The sequence below is a fragment of the Leuresthes tenuis genome, unplaced genomic scaffold (assembly GCF_036924035.1).
Source record: "Leuresthes tenuis unplaced genomic scaffold, fLeuTen1.0.hap1 SCAF_80, whole genome shotgun sequence".
In the NCBI taxonomy this organism is placed as follows: Eukaryota; Metazoa; Chordata; class Actinopteri; order Atheriniformes; family Atherinopsidae; genus Leuresthes; species Leuresthes tenuis.
In genome coordinates this window covers 69,921-84,954 of record NW_027325434.1, presented here as the reverse complement: position 1 = coordinate 84,954, position 15,034 = coordinate 69,921, and the positions used below count along the sequence as shown (strand labels likewise).

General features: G+C 40.9%; 1 pseudogene; it reads left to right on the top strand.

Moving 5' to 3' along the window:
- Positions 1-10,943: 10,943 nt before the first annotated feature.
- Positions 10,944-11,120, top strand: LOC140286259 (U2 spliceosomal RNA; annotated as a pseudogene).
- The last annotated feature ends 3,914 nt before the right edge of the window (positions 11,121-15,034 follow it).

Here is a 15,034-nt window from a genome sequence, read left to right as displayed (position 1 = left end):
CGTCAGGGGAGTTTGATTGTCCTCCAAAGTTAAGTGGAAACCACGTTTACTGTATGTCTGCATCAGGCCAGGTTGTGAAGGAGAAAATGACAATGCCCATTGCGTGTTGTCACTCCCGATGAGCTCTCCTTCAAACACTCATTTTTGTTATCAGAGTTGTGTCCCATTAACCTGATGGGCTGTGATCTCATGTGTAAATTAGGCATTATTTTAACTTCTACACCAGAGGGTGTTAAGGTTATGTTACAGCCTGACAAAGTTTTCACAGCAGTGCAGTTTGATTCATCGGCACTTACATATGCTTATGAGTGGAAACTTCCCAGCTCTCCTTTTTCACAACAACTAGTGGAAGAAGCAAAAGCGTTAGTTTCACCCCTTTCTGATTTCATGCAACCTACTGATTTGCACTGCACATCACACATTTCTTTGGGGCCTGACAATGACTATGAGAAGAAGTGAAAAAATATGTGCGCCTACTTTATTGGCTGTGTCGCTCACTCCAGAGCACTTCGATTTTTTTAATGTTTGTGGTACTCGCCCTCACATTTCCTTGGCCAAACGTACACACTGGCAGTGACAAGGTGTGGGAGAGTTTGTTGCTACATGTCAGAAAGAAATGGAGTGGACTGTTTCACCTGCTGATCCAAATTTGATGTTTTCTGAACGATTGTCAGCATACAAAAAAACATTTTTGAGTACAATGCATTGTCAAAGAACTGTGGACTTAATTCCTACCACAGAATCACATTTTGAAGCATGTTTTTTATCTGAAACAGATTTGTCTTCGATACCCATGTTGGCTGAAGTGCCCAATGATCTTTGGGCTAAGAGCAAATATGATGTGGGGTTGATAAAAGGCTGTGAACCAGTAATTGTCACCCCTAAATCAGACTTTTGTCCATGTAAAAAACAATACCCTTTTAAGCCTGAAGCAATTAAAGGGATTAAACCTGTTTTTCAATCTTTTCAGAAAACAGGCGTTATTGTTCCTTTTGAAAATTCACCTGTGCTTACTCCATTGTTTCCTGTTAAAAAGATTAAAGATGCTGGCCAGCCAGATGAATGGCGTTTTGTACAGGACCTCCAAGCGGTGAATGCTGCAGTTCAGCCACATGCTCCTACTGTGCCCAACCCACACACTATTTTGTCTCAAATTACATCAGATGCACAGTTTTTCTCAGTGGTTGACTTGTCGCCAGTGCACCCTGATAGCCCATTTTGGTTTGCTTTTTAGTTTGAACAGAGATCTTGGACTTTTACCCGGTTATGACAGGGGTACTGTGAAAGTCCCACTATTTACAATGCTGCCCTCAAAGCTAGTCTGGATTAACTTCAATCAACCACAGGCTCTGCTCTTTTGCAGTATGTGGATGACATCCTTTTATGTAGTCCATCTAAACAACAGTGTGAAAAAGACCAAATGACTCAAATAACTTTCTTGCTTTCAAAATTTTTCCTCTAGTGACGCTGACTTAGAGAGGGATGAAGATAATCATATTTAATTGTTCATGTTTTGATTGTTTATCTTTGGACCCTTTATCACTATGATGCCTGCATTTTAAACTCACGTTGTGTGCAAATGCAGGCTGATGTTTTACAGATAAAGTTATTATTTTCCTTGTTTCTTTTGGGTTGATTAATATAATGGTATTATTATAATCAAAAGGGAGGAATGTAATGGAAAATAATTCTTCTATGCATTGTATTGAGTGTTACTGTGTATAACCTGCAAATGACTGAGCTGCAAGGTACCACCCTGCCCTGTTTTCTTAAATTCCTCTTTACAATGGTGGGCTTGTTAATATGAGATAGCTGCACTTTAGGGGGGACAGGGTTAGGCTGGTATTTACGAGTGTGTCTGGGTAACCTCAACTAATGGTTGGGGAGGAAAGTTAGAAGAACAATCAACTATACCCAAAAACAGATGACGTGATGAGTGGGCAATATAACTGTGTTTTTGCTTCAGTGGTCAGAGCAACTCTGTATTCTGTACTGTGTTGTTCTCTCTTGCAAGATATTATTATTAAAGCCTCTTATCTCCTCAAAAGAAAATAACTGACTCCCCAAGTGCAAGTGTCAGGACAAATGATCAAACTTCTCCAAGCTTCAGTCTGCAGAGAGGTACAAGACAGGGTTGCCCACTTTCGCCCTCACTTTTTGCTATTTTCATCGAACCTTTAGCAGCTGCTATCAGACAAGATAGAAATATTAAAGGCATCCAACCCCAAAATATTGAGCATAAAATAAGTCTTTATGCTGATGATGTATTACTTTTCCTTCAGAACTCACAGACGTCTCTCACTCACACGATCACACTCATAAATAAATTCTCAGCACTTTCTGACTACTCTATCAATTGGTCTAAGACCACAGTTCTGCCCATTAACTATAGGGACCAGAATATACCTGCGATCACTTTACAGTCAGGAAATATTAGATATTTAGGCATAAACATTTCCTCCAGGCTCTCAGAGCTAACAAAGCTAAATTATGTGCAATTATTAAAGACAGTAGAGGACGATCTCTCTCGTTTGAAGTCTTTACCTATATCACTTATGGGGAGAGTTACAACCATTAAAATGATGATACTACCAAAAGTTAACTATTTGTTCTCAATGATCCCCATAAAACCATCTGCTACTTGATTTAAGTCACTAGGTTCATGCATCTCCAAATTTCTGTGGAAAAACAAACCACCACGTATTAGTTTAAAAACCCTACAGAAGACCAAGGACAGTGGTGGATTAGATTTACCTAATTTTCAGCACTATTCCTTAGCCAATAGGTTACAGTATATATCAAAATGGTTTAAACCTAGCCCAATAGATGAACCATGGATAAATATAGAACAAGCATTGTGTGATAATCTGGAAATCTCTGACCTGCCACTTATTAGTCAAAACGTAAAAAATCACAAATGTTTCAAAAGCATTAACATCAGCACCTCTCTGACAGCCTGGTGGGAATTTCTTAAAATAACAAAGTCTTCACTTGTCCCGTGTAAGCTTACACCCATCTGGAACAATCCTGACATCCTGCAAAACAAAAAAATGCTAAACTTTACTCTGTGGAAGATCAAAGGAATCAAACATCTGGAACATATAATCCAAAATGGACATTTTATTTCATTTGATGAGCTCATATCACAACATGAGATAGGCAGCAATAAATTCCTAGAATATCAACAACTTAAGTCTATAATAACAAAGAAATATATCCTCCACCAACCAGACTTACAACTCCCGATTAGGGTAGTAGAATTTCTAAGCATCTGCACCCCAAAACTACTATCAAAAATATATAAATTATTGTCTAAGATAGATGACACAATGTCTCTACCGTCCTCAAAATGGGAGGCACATTTATCCATCAGTTCTAGTCATAGCTTCTGGCCACATATATGTTTGAACACCTTCAGAATGACTCAAAATCCTAATTTAGAGCTCATACAATACAAAATTCTTCATAGAACACACTATACAGGACAAAGGATGTTCAGGATGGGTCTAACACACTCAAACATCTGCTCACATTGCACAGATAACACACCTGATGATTATGCACACGCTTTGTGGTTTCGTGCGCCTGTCCAGAGGTTCTGGCTTGAAGTCTGTGCGGACCTATCAACATGACTAAAGTGTAGCATTCCTGCATGCCCCACACTGTGCATACTGGGTGACTTAGACAACATCAATGTGGAATTTAGCTTAGCACACATGATCCTCACAGTGTTATGTATAGCAAAGAAAACTATTCTCATGAACTGGAAAGCGAAGAACAATCTGTGTATTAACCAGTTTAGAAATTTTCTTTTAGATTATATTAGCATGGAAACAATGTCTGCTTCCTCAAAACATCAATTGGCTGAATTTAATTCTCTCTGGTCCCTTCTGATTAGCTTGATCACATAGTGGTGGTGGTGGGTTGCTGTCCCGTCGCTCTGGGCGGTTGGGTGTGTGCTGGGGGGGGCTGTGTGGCTTCGGGCGTCTGGTGGTCTCTCGGGTCGTGGGGAAATACAGCAGCCCTGTATTATTGCTTCCTGTGAAATCAAGATACAATGTGCACATGCTGGTTACAAATAAGAAAATACAAACAACAAACAGTTTCTTCCATGGTTCACAGCATGTGTATGATCATCTTCATCGCTGGTCTCAGTAAGGATGTTTCAATCTTCGGTGTCAGAGGTTACTAGCACTTAACACACCGTTGGAGTACAGCTTTTACTGCTGACTCTTATCTTTGTCCTTCCGGGCGTGTTGGTTAGGCTGATGTATTTCAGGGTGGAAGTCATCTACTGGTTCTGGTACCTTCTTACAGTGACTGGCATGAATCCAGGTTGCTCTCTCTGCAACTTTAACAGCTGTGTGAGTGACCAGTAGCACCTGGAACGGGCCTTGCCAACGTTTGGACTTCCAATGTTTCCTGCGAAGTTCCTTCACCACCTGTCATCTGGTTGGAGTGGTGTGTTTTCTGTGGCTGGAAGGGCTGCTTTTACTGTCTGTGAAACTTGAGATAGAACAGTGGAAAGGTTTCGACAGTAAGACAACATAGCATCATCACAAACAGTTGTGGAAGGGCGGGGTCTGGTTACAGGTCCCAATCCCAGGTTAGGAGGTCTACCAAATAAAATTTCAAATGGGCTGAGATTCACTTGAGCTCTGATTCTCATTCTCATGTAGGTAAGCTCAATAGGTAATGCTTTTGTCCTGTTTCTTCACAACATTTGGCTAACTTGGACTTTAATGTACCATTTTCTCTTTCCACAGCACCTCCACTCTGTGGATGATAAGCACAATGTGTGCGCAAGGTTATTCCCAGGAATTTACCAACCTCAGTCAATGCAGTGTTTACAAAATGTGTGCCATTATCACTGCTGATCTTCTCTGGAATGCCCCATCTAGGAATGATTTCTGTTTAGCAGTGCTTTAGTCACTGCATTACTGTTTGCATGTTTTGCAGGGAAAACTTCAACCCATTTACTAAACACGTCCACTATTACTAGTGCATATTTCTTTCCTTCAGCTGGTGTGAGTTCAACAAAATCCATCATCAAATGTTCAAAAGGTTTCTCTGGTGGAGGGTGTGCAACTTGCGATGTGTGTAATGCCTTTCCTACATTATGTGTGGCACAAACCATACATGACTGACAGTATTTTTGCGCATATGAACTGAACCCTTTTGTGAACCACTGAGCAGTGAGTGCATTCAGCATCCCCCCTTTTGACACATGGTTCAACCCATGTGTCAATTTTGAAAAATGAGGAAAAAAATTTTTAGGTAGACAGGGTTTACCATCAGGTCCCATCCAAACACCATCCGTATGAGTTGCACCCACAGAGGACCAAATGCGTCCAGAGGACCAAATTTCATCTGCAGAGGCAAAAGTTTGCAAAGCATGGAGATCTGTGAGGGAGTCTTCTGCCTGCAAAGAGAGGGAAGCGAAAACAGGAAAAAAATTAGCTGCTTGCTTAGCTGCAGCATCAGCTCTGGCATTGCCACAAGCAACAGGATCGTTTGAGTTAGTGTGAGCCGCACACTTACAGACCGAGATTGCTGTAGGCAAAAGGATCGCATCAAGAAGATCAGAAACCTGCTTGGAGTTCAGAATAGTTTTACCATCTGATTTAAGGAAATGCCTGTGTTTCCACAGCGCACCAAAGTCACGAACAACACCAAAAGCATATCTGGAATCTGTGTAAATAGTGACAGACTTACCAGCTGCCAACTTACAAGCTTCAGTAAGTGCAATAAGCTCAGTAGTTTGAGCAGAGAAATGTTTAGGAAGAGAACCAGACAACAAAGTGTCATGTGAAGAACATACTGCAAACCAAACACAGTTAGTACCTGTGGCTGGATCAAGCAAAGCTGATCCATCTACAAAAAGAATCATGTCAGAGTTTGGAAGAGGAGTCTCTAAAAGATCAGGTCGGGGTGTACAAACTTGTTCCAAAACAGCCACCTCATTCGGTGTCGTGTTTCTTTCAAGCAATTCTCCTGGTTAGCCCGCACTCGGCTCGCTCCCAGAGCCGTGTTAAAGTCTACTTCGCATTCCGCACCTCCGCCCACCCGCTGCACTGAGCACTCTTCAGCCCTTTTAAATGGTATAACTTTACACTACCGCACGCTCCAGCGAGCACCATTCAAGCAACAACTTTGCACTCCAGCTTCGAACATCGGCACAGTCGCAACAAGTAAGGCGACTCTACTCAGAGAAGTCACTCTGCACAGTAACAAGATTTCTTTTGCACAGACAGAAAGGGCTTCATCCGCAAAGGTAAAGCCTGCCAAAAATAGAAACAACTCATTAGTGCTGCTCAACATTGTACTTTGCAGTGAAAGAAAGAGCAAATCTAAAGATTCAGGAATCCGAGAATAAGCTTACTTCCATGAGTTCTTCAAGATTTCGGATTTTGCTATAAAATGAATTCCTTCACTCAAACTAAATTAAAACTGCTAAACCGCTAATCTGTTACATGCAAGGCAGATGTCAAATTCACCAAAATAGGATCTAAGGGTATTTGGCCAATCGAGCTGTAGCAGCTTCGGTAAAAGAGTATAAGTTGAAGAGTTTGTGAATAAAGGTGTGCGCACACATAGTGAGTTGTAGGAAAATAGGCAGGGAGCAATGCCGGCTGGGGTATAGGTTCTTGTATGTTGTCTGACTGTTTGATTTGAATGTGTTGTGTAAGTGTCCTGTTGAATGTTACATGTTTGGGCTTTGACACGCTTCACTGTGGTTGTTAACTGTGTGGTGTGTCCTGAAATGTTATATGTTTGGGCTGTGTGACATGCTTAATGCTTTTCAGTAGCAACCCACTTATTCATATATAGCAACTGACAACATAAGAAGTCCGGACAAACTTTGATAGTAGTTGTAGAAGTATCCTTATTGATAATAGATAAACTAATTCATAGTGATAGAACAGTAGATGAACAGGTGCCTGCACATGTCTCATGAAAATAAAATGGGTGTATGATTGCTGACGGCAGAGCAATACTGCCAAACTTATGAGTTCTTGTGGCAAACTTGATTCAGTGTCATGACGTGTATACGCTGTTTCGCTGACTTGTCACAAGAAACAAAGTGTGTTTGATAAGATCCAACCATTTTATTACGGGAGGATCAGTATGTATGGATTCTGATGTGACTGATAAACCCATTCGTATCTTAAGCATAATCTAATACGTGAGACAACGCCCTGGCACACAATCAAAAAAAAAAAAAGAGAGAGCGGTTTTGTGTCCCCACAGTCCATAATGTAGAAAAGAGAGAAAAAAGCCTTTCTGATTTGGTGTGTGTGCTCACAGTGCAGAGTGTAGAGAAAAGAGAGAAAAGAAAGCCGTTTTGGTGTCACGGGTGTTGTGACTTACACACACACATTTCTGAATTGAGAAAGGAAATTATTTTAGAGGAAGCACTAGAGTTTAGATCCCACATTTGTTGATAGGCATTCATTTAATTTTTCTTTTAATCAGTTTTAAAGTGAATACTAACTGAGAAATGAAAAAGATGAAGAGTTTAGAAGCTTGGTTCAAGAGCAAAACTTGGTTTATGATCAGCTGAGTCTCTAAACAGAACAGAAAAGGGCTTCATCGAACATTTAAAAAATATTCAGATTGTTAGAATATCCAGAATTTATAGGAATGGTGGTGATTACTCTTATTTTCTAGAATGGAAATAACTGCACCATGTCTGTTTTATGAATTTAAGGGGCTAAAAAGTTTTGTTCTCGTTTTTCTATGATTAACCGAATGTATGTGAGAGTCCAAACAGACAGAAGGGTTACGGCTGAGCGCTGGACCTTCCAAAAAAGATGAGACAGGCTGGACCCGTGCCATACTAGTTAAGACCTGCCTGTGGATAACAGGTTCTTTAAACTCTCACACACACAAACTCACACACGTTCGCACACATACACCCATACACACACACATTCTTGAACTTGCTGCAAGATTAAACATTTGCATTAACTGACTCCAGCAACTCTGAGTCTCATTGAGAAACTTTTCTCAACAATTGGGTCCTCAAACCAGATCTCAACGTTTTTTCCGCTGTCCAGGGTCGGAGCTGAAACCGTGCACGGGGGAGTCCAGTACTCCTAATGAAAGACCCCCTGCTGAATTGCGGTAATTAGGGGCCAGTGTCCACTGAAAGGGGGAAAAAGGGACGAGATCGTACTTTTGAATCAATGGCCAGAAGCCATTGGCAGTGCAGGCATCAACAATAATGGTGTTATTTCACCCATTAACACTTAAGGTACCTCATGCAGTGGCTGTGATATGGTTACTTAACAAAATATCTTTACCAGACATCTCTCCTACATAACAGTTCTTCTTTCACAGCCACACCTTGTTGTCGAGAGATGTGCTACACTTAATCCATCCACACTGCTACCTACCCCACAGATGGAAAGCCTCATGATTGCATGTCAGAAATAACCATCAGTGTTTTACCCAGGCCAGACTTAACTGATATACGTTATGAAAATGCAGAAATAACTATATTTATTCAACAGATCAAGGAAAAAAACCCTGATGGCACAAATGCTACAGGATTTGCAGTAGTAACAGAAACTGAAGTTTTCTTAAAACAACCACTACCAAAAAATTACTCTGTTCAAGCAGTCGAATTGGTAGCTTTAACTGAAGCTTGTAAATTAAATAACAAAAAGGTTGTTAACGTTTACACTGACAGTCAGTATGCCTTTTCAACTGTACATGTGTTAACACAGCATTGGAAAAACAGGTATGTTGACATCCACAGCTAAATGTATAAACTACAAATATTTTAGCATTATTAGATGTTATTCAATTGCCATCTACAATAGACTCGTATGAATGACCGGAAGGAAAACCATACTGCCAAAGAATTTGTTTAAATATGCTGCAGTATTGAGCCACGGACCATGTCATGTCTCAACAGGAGGGATGGAAGCAATAATGAACAAGGTTTTTACAGCATATGGTTTTACTAATTATTGAATTTTTTTTTTAGAATAAATAAATTAATAAAGTTTTGTCTAGCAGGTCAAATATGTGCAAAATACATTCCACAGGGCAATCTAAGACCAAAACGAAGATAATTCCCTAAGCCAGTGTATCTTTTTCAACATATTTGTTTGGATTTCATTATTTCATTATTTTGTAGATTTCATTGAACTAAATTAATGTTAAGGGAAACGATTCTGCTCAGTGACAACAGAAGTTTTTACCAAATGGTCTGAAATATTTCCATGTGCACAAGCAGATGCACTCTCAGTAGCAAAATCACGCGTAAAATAACTCATTTCTAGATTTGAAATTCCTGAAAAGATCTTCAGTGATAATTTGACACACTTTGTAAACAATGTCATCTCACTGATGGCAAAGAACTTAAAATAGACCTTGCAGAGACCACTGTATATAGAAGGTTTCGCTAACACATTGGAATTGTTTTACTATTTACATATGCATGTGCAGTGAAGAATTGCTTGCTGCTGATAAATGCAAAGAAGAACAGCTTACACATAGATGCTCACATATAGGCTGCTGAATGCAATGAAGACCTGCTTATCCAGTAAAGTTCAATGTCAATGTGTAATATTCAATTAGGATTTGCAAAACAGTGAAGTTAAACAATGAATGGGTCCATAGTCGGTATGAGAAGACTACAGGAATATTTACCTGGGTGTACGTTCAAACAGAGATGAGAAAATTGCGATAAATTATTGTTTGTATGTTTGTTAGTATGTATATGAATGTTATGTGTATAAACTGTGTTGAGTTGTAGTTACTCAGTAGTGTCTCAGTGAAACAACCGACGGGGGAAGCCTTGCGGTGACAACAAAAGCAGTGTTTTACTGATCAGTCAAGTTGCTCCAGTGTACTCCATACAAACTGGTTGGCTACTGAAGGGATAGAAAATGGGGAATACTTGTTTTAAAGCAAACAAGGAATTAGATGGGAAAAATATATGTTTTAACGGGACCCAGACAATATTAAATACTCAGACAGATGGGAGAAGAAGTGTAGTTTTGTAGGAAATTATTACATAAAATTAGTGAAATCAATTGAAGAATGCCTTTCTGAAGAGCTGTTTACCACAGATGAGCAGCTTTGTGACCAAGCACATTGTAGATCGCTTTACTGCCAAAATGATCTAGTTTAATGGATTGGTTTAGACATGCATAACAGCATTTTAAGAACAAAGAGAGAAACAAAAAGGGACAACGCTTCATGGTGGAAGGTGATGTATAAATAACTCTGTATATGATGAAGGAGAGACCATTTGAGCAGCACAGCCATTTCGCAGCACAGGGACAGCAGTCCAAGTTAAAGGATCTCCCACGTGGTATCACCTGTCACACTGTGTCAAGGCATCAAAAAAAGAAAAAATCACCAAACTCAAGGACAAAGAGACGAAGACTCCGGTGAACGAAGAGAGAGGACTTACAAACCAGAAATACAAAAGGATGCTCGATATCAAGATCCAGAAGAAGAGGCTAACAATGCCACGAACACTTACGATGCTGGGAATGATGCCAGCAATGAACAGAGAAGAAGATTCAGTGTCATCAATCTGCAACACGTGCTTCTAATGAGGGGGTGAATATAGAATCCTCAATGATTACAACGTCTCTGGGAACTGTGACAACAACAAGGTTTAAACCATTTTGATATATATTGTAACCTATTGGCTAAGGAATAGTGCTGAAAATGAGGTAAATCTAATCCACCACTGTCCTTGGTCTTCTGTAGGGTTTGTAAACTAATACGTGGTGGTTTGTTTTTCCACAGAAATTTGGAGATGCATGAATCTAGTGACTTAAACCAAGTAGCAGATGGTTTTATGGGGATCATTGAGAACAAATAGTTAACTTTTGGTAGTATCATCATTTTAATGGTTGTAACTCTCCCCATAAGTGATATAGGTAAGGACTTCCAACGAGAGAGATCGTCCTCTACTCTCTTTAATAATTGCACATAATCCATCTGTACTTATCAGTTTAATATGTGATATGTCTATGCAAGGACTACATATTAAATGGATTTTTATCAATAGGAGTTGAAAAAGGAGCTTGCTCCGTTCACTCCAAGCATCGACCCGGTATTGCAGTGCCGCTGGGAACGGTGCGCTCTCCTCTGCTGTTGTGAAAAAGCAAACAGCGGTACAGGATGGAAGTTTCTTTTAGTCTGCTGAGAAAAGAGAGTGAATGCGAAGCAGACTTTAACACGGCTCTGGGAGCGAGCCGAGTGCGGGCTAACCAGGAGAAATGCTTGAAAGAAACGCGACACCGAATGAGCGGTCAGAACAAAGCCTCAATACGGTGTTCCTGTGGTGTTTTTATAAAATGCGGTGAAAATAAAGGTGTGAATGCCCCATAGAAAACTAAAAGGTGGAGCGGAAGTGTTCGGCTGCAAGAAGGTGTGAATGTCCGACTATATTTGGTGAAAAGCAGGTGAAGCAAGGTCTGAATGCCCAACCTTACATCATCAAAAGCGAGATCAGAGGTTTTTGGCTGCAAGAAGGCCATAGTTTGCCAAAAGCGGGTAAGGTGCGAATGACCGACTAAATATCAACAAAAGTGGGGGCGGAGGTCTTCGAATGCAAGTGGGTGTGAATATCCCACCATACAAGTATGGTGGAGAGGAAGCTGTGAATGGCCGACCATAGTTTGCAAAAAGCGGGTGAGAAAAGGTGCGAATGTCCAACCATACATGATCAAACCAGGGAGCGGAGGTGTTTGGCTGCGACAAGGTGTGAATGTCCACCCATAATTAATGAAAAGCGGGCAACAAGTAGGTTCGAATGCCATACCATACATCATCAAAAGCACGAGTGGATGTGTTCGGCTACAAGAAGGTTTGAATGTCCGAGCATAGTTTGTAAAAAGCGGGTAAGAAAAGGTTCGAATGCCCGAACATACACCATCAAAAGAGGGAGTGGAGGTGTTCCGTTGTAAGACGGTGTGAATGTCCGACCATAGTTGGTAAAAAGTGGGTATGAAAAGGTTCGAATGCCCAAATTCGGCTGCAAAAAACTGTGTTCGGCTGCAAAAAGGTGTGAATGTTCGACTAAAGTTTGTAAAAAGCGGGTAAGACAAGGTGCGAATGCCTGACAATGTATGATCAAAAGCGGGAGCGGAGGTGTTCAGCTGCAAGAAGGTCTAAATGTCCATTATTAATTGCTAGAAAACATGAAAGAAAATTTTCGAAAATCAATCCGCACATGATCATAAGTGGGAGAGGAGGTGTTCAGCTGCAAGAAGGTGTGAATGTCCTACCATAATTGCTGAAAAATGTGTTAGAAACAGTAAGAATGCCGGACCATACCTCATCAAAAGCTAGAGAGGTGGTGTTCGGCTGCAAGTAGGTGTGAATGTCTGACTAAAGTTCAAATATATTAACAAAAGCGGGAGCGGAGGTGTTCAGCTGCAAGAAGGTCTGAATGTCCATCAATAATTGCTAGAAAACATGAAAGAAAATTTTCGAATATCAAACCGCACATGATCATAAGCGGGAGAGGAGGTGTTCAGCTGCAGGAAGGTTTGAATGTCCACCCATAATTCCTGAAAAATGGGTAAGAAAAGGTAGTATTGCCAGACCATACATGATCAAAACAGGGAGCGGAGGTGGTTCGGCTGCAAGAAGGTGTGAATGTCCGACTAAAGTTCAAATATATTAACAAAAGCGGGAGGAGAGGTCTTCGGATGAGAGTGGTTGAGAATTTCCAACCATAATCTATAAAATGCGGTGAAAAAAAAGGTGTGATAGAACACTAAAAGGTGGAGTGGAAGTGTTCGGCTGCAAGAAGGTGTGAATGTCCGACTATATTTGGTGAAAAGCAGGTGAAGCAAGGTCTGAATGCCCAACCTTACATCATGAAAAGCGAGATCAGAGGTGTTTGGCTGAGAGAAGGCCACAGTTTGCGATGCAATAATTAAAGGCCTCATGCCAGATGTTGCCACTGAAGTAAAGAACATTTACGTGGGATGGTGTGAGGGTCCTCGTTTGGCTGACGTTCGCCGATATGCTCGCCATGCTCAGAACCAAGTTGAGACGCGTAAGACAACCAAAAGGGACAAGTGTGAAAAGGAGCTGCATTTGGCAGCCATGACCATGTATTACGCAGTTGGTGTAAACAGAGGACGAGGCCGAAGTCGAAGACGTGGACGTGTGGGAGAGGAGGTCGAAATGGGCCACGCCAGAGCTATGATCCGAATATTTGTTTTTACTGTGGCCAGACTGGACACTGGAAGAAGGACTGTCCACAGCTGAAAAGTGATGAAATTGGGCAAAAGACTGACTGAGGGTGGGAGGCAGGTTCTGGACGTCACGCGGCAGCGGAGCCTCCACTAATGGGTGATAGCACAAACACACTCACACATTTTTCCTGCTCTGTGTAGTGAAGAAACGCTTGCCGACTGTGATTCACGTAGTAAAGTTTTGCATGCTATTTCCGTCCTAGAGCAAAGATATTTCTCTCAGAATATAGGAACTTATGTTCATCAGTAGTGACGTCAGGGGAGTTTGATTGTCCTCCAAAGTTAAGTGGAAACCACATTTACTGTATGTCTGCATCAGGCCAGGTTGTGAAGGAGAAAATGACAATGCCCATTGCGTGTTGTCACTCCTGATGAGCTCTCCTTCAAACACTCATTTTTGTTATCAGAGTTGTGTCCCATTAACCTGATGGGCTGTGATCTCATGTGTAAATTAGGCATTATTTTAACTTCTACACCAGAGGGTGTTAAGGTTATGTTACAGCCTGACAAAGTTTTCACAGCAGTGCAGTTTGATTCATCGGCACTTACATATGCTTATGAGTGGAAACTTCCCAGCTCTCCTTTTTCACAACAACTAGTGGAAGAAGCAAAAGCGTTAGTTTCACCCCTTTCTGATTTCATGCAACCTACTGATTTGCACTGCACATCACACATTTCTTTGGGGCCTGACAATGACTATGAGAAGAAGTGAAAAAATATGTGCGCCTACTTTATTGGCTGTGTCGCTCACTCCAGAGCACTTCGATTTTTTTAATGTTTGTGGTACTCGCCCTCACATTTCCTTGGCCAAACGTACACACAGGCAGTGACAAGGTGTGGGAGAGTTTGTTGCTACATGTCAGAAAGAAATGGAGTGGACCGTTTCACCTGCTGATCCAAATTTGATGTTTTCTGAACGATTGTCAGCATACAAAAAAACATTTTTGAGTACAATGCATTGTCAAAGAACTGTGGACTTAATTCCTACCACAGAATCACATTTTGAAGCATGTTTTTTATCTGAAACAGATTTGTCTTCGATACCCATGTTGGCTGAAGTGCCCAATGATCTTTGGGCTAAGAGCAAATATGATGTGGGGTTGATAAAAGGCTGTGAACCAGTAATTGTCACCCCTAAATCAGACTTTTGTCCATGTAAAAAACAATACCCTTTTAAGCCTGAAGCAATTAAAGGGATTAAACCTGTTTTTCAATCTTTTCAGAAAACAGGCGTTATTGTTCCTTTTGAAAATTCACCTGTGCTTACTCCATTGATTCCTGTTAAAAAGATTAAAGATGCTGGCCAGCCAGATGAATGGCGTTTTGTACAGGACCTCCAAGCGGTGAATGCTAAAGTTCAGCCACATGCTCCTACTGTGCCCAACCCACACACTATTTTGTCTCAAATTACATCAGATGCACAGTTTTTCTCAGTGGTTGACTTGTCGCCAGTGCACCCTGATAGCCCATTTTGGTTTGCTTTTTAGTTTGAAGGGAGATCTTGGACTTTTACCCGGTTATGCCAGGGGTACTGTGAAAGTCCCACTATTTACAATGCTGCCCTCAAAGCTAGTCTGGATTAACTTCAATCAACCACAGGCTCTGCTCTTTTGCAGTATGTGGATGACATCCTTTTATGTAGTCCATCTAAACAACAGTGTGAAAAAGACAGTGAATCTGTTGAAACATCTTCATTCTTATAGCCTTAAAGCCAGCCTTTCTAATTTACAGTTTGTACAGGACGAAGTCACCTTTTTGGGTCATGTGATTTCTAAGGATGGGCGCTCACT